Source organism: Oncorhynchus tshawytscha, linkage group LG15 (genome assembly GCF_018296145.1).
Source record: "Oncorhynchus tshawytscha isolate Ot180627B linkage group LG15, Otsh_v2.0, whole genome shotgun sequence".
Taxonomy (NCBI): Eukaryota; Metazoa; Chordata; class Actinopteri; order Salmoniformes; family Salmonidae; genus Oncorhynchus; species Oncorhynchus tshawytscha.
Genome location: NC_056443.1, coordinates 37748316 through 37758488, shown reverse-complemented (window position 1 = coordinate 37758488; position 10173 = coordinate 37748316). Strand labels below are relative to the sequence as shown.

At 45.5% G+C, this 10173-nt stretch overlaps 1 pseudogene; it reads right to left on the bottom strand.

Annotated features, from left to right (window-relative positions):
• Window positions 1–10173, bottom strand: part of LOC121838764 — a 73246-nt pseudogene that overhangs the window by 56657 nt on the left and 6416 nt on the right.

Sequence of the window (10173 nt, the reverse complement as noted above, 5' to 3'; positions counted from 1 at the left end):
TATCTCAAGGCCATCAGACTGTTAAACAGCCACCACTAACATTGAGTGGCTACTGCCAACACACTGACACTGACACTGACTCAACTCCAGCCACTTTAATAATGGGAATTGATGGGAAATGATGTAAATATATCACTAGCCACTTTAAACAATGCTACCTTATATAATGTTACTTACCCTACATTATTCATCTCATATGCATACGTAGATACTGTACTCTATATCATCGACTGCATCCTTATGTAATACATGTATCACTAGCCACTTTAACTATGCCACTTGGTTTACATACTCATCTCATATGTATATACTGTACTCGATATCATCTACTGTATCTTGCCTATGCTGCTCTGTACCATCACTCATTCATATATCCTTATGTACATATTCTTTATCCCCTTACACTGTGTATAAGACAGTAGTTTTTTGAATTGTTAGTTAGATTACTTGTTCGTTATTACTGCATTGTCGGAACTAGAAGCACAAGCATTTCGCTACACTCGCATTAACATCTGCTATCCATGTGTATGTGACAAATAAAATTTGATTTGATTTGATTTGACATACACCCACACCCAACCACACACACCCACCCAACCACACACACCCACACCCACACCCACACACACCCACCCACACCCACACACCCACACACCCACAACCACCCACCAACACCCACACACCCACACCCACACACCCACAACCACCCACCAACACCCACACACCCACACCCACACCCACCCATCCACCCACACCCACACACCCACACATACACCCACACCCAACCACACACACCCACCCAACCACACACACCCACAACCACCCACACCCACCCACCAACACCCACACACCCACACCCACACACCCACAACCACCCACACCCACACCCACACTCCCACACCCACACTCCCACACCCACACCCACCCACACTCCTCTGACCAACCTGGAACTGGAAGCTGTCCATCCTGGCCTCGTCCTCCGCCGTGTGAACATAGAACACCTTACTCCCCGCCAACTGGAGCTGTGTAAACGTCGTGACGGCGACGCCGGGCCGGTCCGTGACCTCTAAACGACCTCTGGCAGGGTCACGGGTCAGGGTAAAGGTCAGGCGCTCGTCGGGGAGTTGAGGTCGGAGGTGCTGAGGAGGTCTGTGGTGAGGAGCGCCCGTCCCCCTCTTTTAACGACACGCCCCTATTCACCACGACAACCGGGAACACCGCGTCCACCCCCCCGACTGTCACGTAGAAGTACCGGTCGATTAAAGGGTTCACGCCGTCGGTGACGTCGAACTTGACGAGGTCACGAACTCCTCCGAGCCCAGTGTGAATGTAGCGGATCAGACCAGAGTCGAGGTCGTCCTGGGTAAAGTTCATACCCACCGTCATGTTTAATAAAACCTTACGTGAAGCGACTACACCTGAGGAAGGGAAGTAAGAAGTGTAAAAAACAAGGCTGGATAGGTCTGGGTCTGAAATGGGCCCTGGTACTAGATTAGTTAGGCTAGGTTTAGGATTTGATTAGTTTAGGATAGGTCTGGGTCTGAAATGGGCCCTGGTACTAGATTAGTTAGGTTAGGTTTAGGATTTGATTAGATTAGGATAGGTCTGGGTCTGAAATGGGCCCTGGTACTAGATTAGTTAGGTTAGGTTTAGGATTTGATTAGATTAGGATAGGTCTGGGTCTGAAATGGGCCCTGGTACTAGATTAGTTAGGCTAGGTTTAGATTTTGATTAGATTAGGATAGGTCTGGGTCTGAAATGGGCCCTGGTACTAGATTAGTTAGGTTAGGTTTAGGATTTGATTAGATTAGGATAGGTCTGGGTCTGAAATGGGCCCTGGTACTAGATTAGTTAGGTTAGGTTTAGGATTTGATTAGATTAGGATAGGTCTGGGTCTGAAATGGGCCCTGGTACTAGATTAGTTAGGTTAGGTTTAGGATTTGATTAGATTAGGATAGGTCTGGGTCTGAAATGGGCCCTGGTACTAGATTAGTTAGGCTAGGTTTAGGATTTGATTAGATTAGGATAGGTCTGGGTCTGAAATGGGCCCTGGTACTAGATTAGTTAGGTTAGGTTTAGGATTTGATTAGTTTAGGATAGGTCTGGGTCTGAAATGGGCCCTGGTACTAGATTAGTTAGTTTAGGTTTAGGATTTGATTAGTTTAGGATAGGTCTGGGTCTGAAATGGGCCCTGGTACTAGATTAGTTAGGTTAGGTTTAGGATTTGATTAGTTTAGGATAGGTCTGGGTCTGAAATGGTCAAGGGTAGTGCACTAGATAGGGGACAGCATTTGGAATGCAGGCCAAGAGTAATCAGTAGAGTAAATTACTATTTTCTTCCGATCTTCCTACTCTAACATGGTTTACTTTCAGAACACCTTGACATTGCTATTATTTTCACTTCCAATTATAACTGTAATTGACTTTGCTAATACAGTTGAATATTGTACGTACATTTGAATTGTGTGTTGTATGTTTTATGTTGTTGTTGATCTAAATGTTGGTTACTGTCAACTATTGACAATATAAAATAAAATGTTTGGAAAAAAGGTAAGACAGTAGACCTTGATATGAAGTTGGAGACACCAGACGTTGCAGGCAGCCCTGCTCCGGATCCCTGCGGATGATAAACATCAGAGTCCCGTCCTCTGAGTCCAGATCGGTGGCTTTGAGGATCTTATTGGTGATGACTTTCCATTCCCTGAACTCCACCTCCAGCCCAGTGTTGATCGCCAGGCGAGGGTCTCGTCGTCGACTGGTATCACCGTGACGATGACCTCATTCTCTACGACGTGTTTCCCGTCCGTTACTTTCACCGAGAAGTTGTCGTGTCTCGTCTCAGAACCATCGTGTTCGTAGACGATGGTGGAACCGGTTCGGATCTGATCCAAGGTGAACGTCACAACGATAACGGTCCCTGTCGCCAGGTGCTGGACGATCTTCCCGTGTTTTGGAGGAACCACGACCTCGAATTCCAAAACATCGCCCGGAACGTCGAGGTCGACCACATTGAGGATTGGAACGTCGACCGCGAGGCTCATCCCTTCCATGACCACGAACTCTCGCGTGAACACCTGAGGCTCCTCATCATTGTCTGGGAAGATCACAAAGGTCAAAATGTTCATCTCTGATTGGTTGATACCGTCTGAACACTGGAGTGTCGTCCTATCCTCGACGGGTTCCGTTCCTTTATGTATACTCTGAACGTAGACGACATTCCCGAGACGAACGTCTCGGTAGTGGAACGCCGTCACAGCGATTCCCGCTCTGGACTTCTCCGAGCCAGGACTGGCTGAGGTGATCTCTAAGTATCCGACTGTCGGCTGGACCAGGATGGTACAGAGAACAACGTCAACGTCAGTGTCAGAGTCCTCTACTCTGATGTTCTCTACTGTTACCACCTTCTTCTCTCCTTCCGTGACCTTTAACAGATCCCCGACACTGATTATGGGTGGAACGCTGTCAACAGGAAGTATCGACACCTGCACTTTGACCTTCTGAATGACCCGGTTGCCCCCGGAGATCCACGGACCAATCACAGTGAGCGTGAAGGTGTCGTTGTGTTTCCCAGGTCCAACCTCGCCACTGGTGTGGACATAGGTCACCTGGCCGTCGATGAAGTCACGCAGCGTCAGCCTATCAGAGGGAACGCCCTGCACCTGGACGACCCCGAAGCGAGGAGGTTGTTCGATGAGAAAGGTGAGGTCATCAACGTGCATCCTGCCGCTGACCTGGACTTTGTCTCCTGTGATTTGAATCTGTCCGTTCTCGTTTACCTCTATGATTATATGGAGTTCACGCGGTGTTGGAGGGGCCGTCGGTGGCGTTGCCACGACAGCCGGAGTAACAACGTTGATTCTGATCGTCACGTGAACCTTGTGGTATCCATCGCTAACGTCTACTTTTACGACATCACTCCCTGGACCGTTACCCCGGTGAATGTACACTACCACACCCCTGTGGATGTCTGCTAGGGTGAAATAGTTCCATACGGACAGATCTAAACCAACACATCTCAGAACGCCAAACTTTGGAACCTGGGTCACGATGAACGTGATATTATCAGCACTCGTATCCTGATCTGTAGCATCCAACACATCCTTAGTGAACACATACGTATTCTTTACATTGACGTTGAGGTCGACACCAGTTTTGGTGACTGGGGGTTTGTTATCCACTGGTTGCAGGTTGATAGTAAAGACTCCATCTACAGAGTGTCCTGCTGGATCTTTCACAATAAAGGTGAACTGGACCACTCTAGGTGTGGGTCCCAACTCCAGATCTGGTGGCTTATAGGCTACTTTGAGGTGGTTGACCTGTGCCTGGGTGAACTCAGTGACAACAACATTAGGGTTGTCAGTCAGGACGATATGGCCCAGTGGTGTTGGGTCGTTCTGGTCTGTGTTAGTGGGTGGGATAACGATAATATACCTCAGGTCTCTGTCGTCAGAGTCTACATCTGTGAAATGTAAACACGTCTTCAGTATCGGAGTGAGTTGGTACTCGTTGACGGTCAGGACTAGAGTGGAACCGGGGAAGGGTTCCGGTGCGAGGTCGTCGACCGGGTGGATTCCGACGAGGAACATGTTGTCGCCTGATTGGTTGGGAGGGACGTTGTCGTCCTGGCAACGGAACACTAATTGGTCAGTGAAGGTGGAGGTGAGTTGAGGTCCGGTGTGTTGGTAGAACACCCTACCCTCTGTTACATCTCGTTGGAGCCATTCGGTGACGACGCATTCGTAGACTCGCTCGGTGGTGTTGAATGTCCATCCGGTGAGGTCCACAGGTGGGTGTGATTGTCTGAGAAACACCTATAATACAATGCATTTCATAAAAGAAGAATCACAAAGACAAAAATAATAAATAAATATAATAATGAAGGCAACGTACATTAAGAATCAAGGAACTCACCTGTCCGATGGTCGAGAACGGCGCCACGAGGACAAACTTCACTGTCGAGACTTCGGAATCAACATCCGTCGCACTTAGAACCACCGATGATATCATCTTGGTCTCCTTCCGGGACAGGATCAACCCGGTGTTGACATTGATGACCGGAGCCTCGTCGTCCATGGCGACAATCGTCACTGGGAACAGGAAGTCGACGTCGAGTTGCCCGTCCGTCATGCGGAACAGGATGTTATCGGAGAACGTTTGAACCGTCGTGTTCGTAGACAACCACTCCGCTGTCGAGTTGCGCCGGCGTAAAGAACTCCCGTTGCCGCGGTGACCCGAGAGGCGACCCGAGGACTGTCAGGACGCCGTGTTTACATCCTCGGAGGACGGTGATCCTGACGTCTGACAGGTTGTCTTCGTCGCTGATTCGGAGGTTATGGTTGGACGACAGCGGTCTGGACTGGCCCTTAAACAGCATCTGGGAAGGACAGAGAGAGAGAAAGGCAGAGGCCTCATAAGACATTATGTACCTTTGGAAAGTATTCAGACCCCTTGACTTTTTCCACATTTTGTGATGTTACAGCCTTATTCTAAAAATGTATGAATTTGTTTTTTCCCCTCATCAATCTAAGCACAATACTCCAAACACATTTATTGTTATATTTTTGCTCATTTATAAAAGCTTGGCACACCTGTATTTGGAGAGTTTCTCCCATTCTTCTCTGCAGATCCTCTCAAGCTCTGTCAGGTTGAATGGGGAGCGTTGATGCACAGGTCTCTCCAGAGATGTTTGATTGAGTTAAAGTCCGAGCTCTGGCTGGGCCACTCAAGGACATTCAGAGACTTGTTCCGAAGCCACTCCTGCATTGTCTTGGCTGTAGGGATGGTGCCAGGTTTCCTCCAGACGTGACGCTTGGCATTCAGGCCAAAGAGTTTAATCTTGGTTTCATCAGAGCAGAGACTCTTGTTTCTCATGGTCTGAGAGTCTTTAGGTGCCTTTTGGCAAACTCCAAGCTTGCTGTCATGTGCCTTTTACTGAGGAGTGGCTTCCGTCTGGCCTCTCTACCATAAAAATCTGAGTGGTGGAGTGCTGCAGAGATGGTTGTCCTTCTGAAAGGTTTCCTATCTCCACAAAGGTACTCTGGAGCTCTGTCAGAGTGACCAACGCGTTCTTGGTCACCTCCTGACCAAGGCCCTTCTCTCCCGATTGCTCAGTTTGGCCAGGCGGCCAGCTCTAGGAAGAGTCTTGGTGGTTCCAAACTTCTTCCATTTAAGAGTGATGGAGGCCACTGGGTTCTTGGGGACCTTCAATGCTGCAGACATTTTTTGTCACCCTTCCCCAGATCTGTGCCTCGACACAATCCTGTCTCGGAGCTCTACGGACAGTTCCTTCGACCTGGCTTGGTTTTTGCTCTGACATGCGCTGTCAACTGTGTGACCTTTATATAGACAGGTGTGTGCCTTTCCAAATCATATCCAATCAATTGAATTTACCACAAGTTGTAGAAGCATCTCAAATATGATCAATGAAAACAGGATGAACCTGAGCTCAATTTTGAGTCTCATAGCAAAGGGTCTGAATACTTGTGTAAATAAGGTGTTTCATGTGTATTTTTTTATACACTGATACATTATGGGGTATTGTTTTATACATTGATACATTATGGGGTATTGTTTTATACATTGATACATTATGGGGTGTTGTTTTATACATTGATACATTATGGGGTATTGTTTTATACATTGATACATTATGAGGTATTGTTTTATACATTGATACATTATGAGGTATTGTTTTATACATTGATACATTATGGGGTATTGTTTTATACATTGATACATTATGGGGTATTGTTTTATACATTGATACATTATGAGGTATTGTTTTATACATTGATACATTATGGGGTATTGTTTTATACATTGATACATTATGGGGTGTTGTTTTATACATTGATACATTATGGGGTATTGTTTTATACATTGATACATTATGGGGTGTTGTTTTATACATTGATACATTATGGGGTATTGTTTTATACATTGATACATTATGGGGTATTGTTTTATACATTGATACATTATGGGGTATTGTTTTATACATTGATACATTATGGGGTATTGTTTTATACATTGATACATTATGGGGTATTGTTTTATACATTGATACATTATGGGGTATTGTTTTATACATTGATACATTATGGGGTATTGTTTTATACATTGATACATTATGGGGTATTGTTTTATACATTGATACATTATGGGGTATTGTGTGTTGATTGCTGAATATTTTAGAACAAGGTTTTAAAGTAACACAACGTGGAAAAAGTCAAGGGGTCTGAATACTTTCTGGACAATTACACAATTTGATGGCGCATGTGTGTGTGTGTGTACGTGTGTGTGTGTGCGTGTGTGTGTGCGTGTGTGTGTGTGTGTGCGTGTGTGTGTGTGTGTGTGTGTCTCTCTCTCTCGAAGCTTCCCACCACTAGCTCTGACAAATTGAAAACTCTAGTCATTGGCGACTCCATTATCCGCAGTATTAGACTTCAAACGAATCATCCAGCGATCATACACTGTTCACCAGGGGGGCAGGGCTACCGACGTTAAGGCTAATCTGAAGATGGTGCTGGCTAAAGCTAAAACTGGCAAGTGTAGAGAGTATAGAGATATTGTTATCCACGTCGGCACCAACGATGTTAGGATGAAACAGTCAGAGATCACCAAGCGCAACATAGCTTCTGCGTGTAAATCAGCTAGAAAGATGTGTCGGCATCGAGTAATTGTCTCTGGCCCCCTCCCAGTTAGGGGGAGTGATGAGCTCTACAGCAGAGTCTCTCAACTCAATCGCTGGTTGAAAACTGTTTTCTGCCCCTCCCAAAAGATAGAATTTGTAGATAATTGGCCCTCTTTCTGGGACTCACCCACAAACAGGACCAAGCCTGACCTGCTGAGGAGTGACGGACTCCATCCTAGCTGGAGGGGTGCTCTCATCTTATCTACCAACATAGACAGGGCTCTAACTCCTCTAGCTCCACAATGAAATAGGGTGCAGGCCAGGCAGCAGGCTGTTAGCCAGCCTGCCAGCATAGCGGAGTCTGCCACTAGCATAGTCAGTGTAGTCAGCTCAGCTATCACCATTGAGACCGTGTCTGTGCCTCGACGTGGGTTGGGCAAAACTAAACATGGCGGCGTTCGCCTTAGCAATCTCACTAGGATAAAGACCACCTCCATTCCAGTCAGTATTGAAAGAGATCATGATACCTCATATCTCAAAATAGGGCTACTTAATGTTAGATCCCTTACTTCAAAGGCAATTATAGTCAATGAACTAATCACTGATCATAATCTTGATGTGATTGGCCTGACTGAAACATGGCTTAAGCCTGATGAATTTACTGTGTTAAATGAGGCCTCACCTCCTGGCTACACTAGTGACCATACCCCCGTGCATCCCGCAAAGGCGGAGGTGTTGCTAACATTTACGATAGCAAATTTCAATTTGCAAAAAAAAAAATGACGTTTTCGTCTTTTGAGCTTCTAGTCATGAAATCTATGCAGCCAACTCAATCACTTTTTATAGCTACTGTTTACAGGCCTCCTGGGCCACATACAGCGTTCCTCAATGAGTTCCCTGAATTCCTATCGGACCTTGTAGTCATAGCAGATAATATTCTAATCTTTGGTGACTTTAATATTCACATGAAAAAGTCCACAGACCCACTCCAAAAGGCTTTCGGAACCATCATCGACTCAGTGGGTTTTGTCCAACATGTCTCTGTACCCACTCACTGTCACAGTCATACGCTGGACCTAGTTTTGTCCCATGGAATAAATGTTGTGGATCTTAATGTTTTTCCTCATAATCCTGGACTATCGGACCACCATTTTATTACGTTTTGCAATTGCAACAAATAATCTGCTCAGACCCCAACCAAGGAACATCAAAAGTCGTGCTATAAATTCACAGACTACACAAAGATTCCTTGATGTCCTTCCAGATTCCCTCTGTCTACCCAAGGACGCCAGAGGACAAAAATCAGTTAACCACCTAACTGAGGAACTCAATTTAACCTTGCGCAATACCCTAGATGCAGTTGCACCCCTAAAAACTAAAAACATTTCTCATAAGAAACTAGCTCCCTGGTACACAGAAAATACCCGAGCTCTGAAGCAAGCTTCCAGAAAATTGGAACGGAAATGGCGCCACACCAAACTGGAAGTCTTCCGACTAGCTTGGAAAGACAGTACCGTGCAGTACCGAAGAGCCCTTACTGCTGCTCGATCATCCTATTTTTCAAACTTAATTAAGGAAAATAAGAACAATCCGAAATTCCTTTTGATACTGTCGCAAAGCTAACTAAAAGCAACATTCCCCAAGAGAGGATGACTTTCACTTTAGCAGTGATAAATTCATGAACTTCTTTGAGGAAAAGATCATGATCATTAGAAAGCAAATTACGGACTCCTCTTTAAATCTGCGTATTCCTTCAAAGCTCAGTTGTCCTGAGTCTGCACAACTCTCCCAGGACCTAGGATCAAGAGAGACGCTCAAGTGTTTTAGTAATATATCCCTTGACACAATTATGAAAATAATCATGGCCTCTAAACCTTCAAGCTGCATACTGGACCCTATTCCAACTAAACTACTGAAAGAGCTGCTTCCTGTGCTTGGCCCTCCTATGTTGAACATAATAAACGGCTCTCTATCCACCGGATGTGTACCAAACTCACTAAAAGTGGCAGTAATAAAGCCTCTCTTGAAAAAGCCAAACCTTGATCCAGAAAATATAAAAACTATCGGCCTATATCGAATCTTCCATTCCTCTCAAAAATTTTAGAAAAGGCTGTTGCGCAGCAACTTACTGCCTTCCTGAAGACAAACAATGTATACGAAATGCTTCAGTCTGGTTTTAGACCCCATCATAGCACTGAGACGGCACTTGTGAAGGTGGTAAATGACATTTTAATGGCATCGGACCGAGGCTCTGCATCTGTCCTCGTGCTCCTAGACCTTAGTGCTGCTTTTGATACCATCGATCACCACATTCTTTTGGAGAGATTGGAAACCCAAATTGGTCTACACGGACAAGTTCTGGCCTGGTTTAGATCTTATCTGTCGGAAAGATATCAGTTTGTCTCTGTGAATGGTTTGTCCTCTGACAAATCAACTGTAAATTTCGGTGTTCCTCAAGGTTCCGTTTTAGGACCACTATTGTTTTCACTATATATTTTACCTCTTGGGGATGTTATTCGAAAACATAATGTAAACTTTCA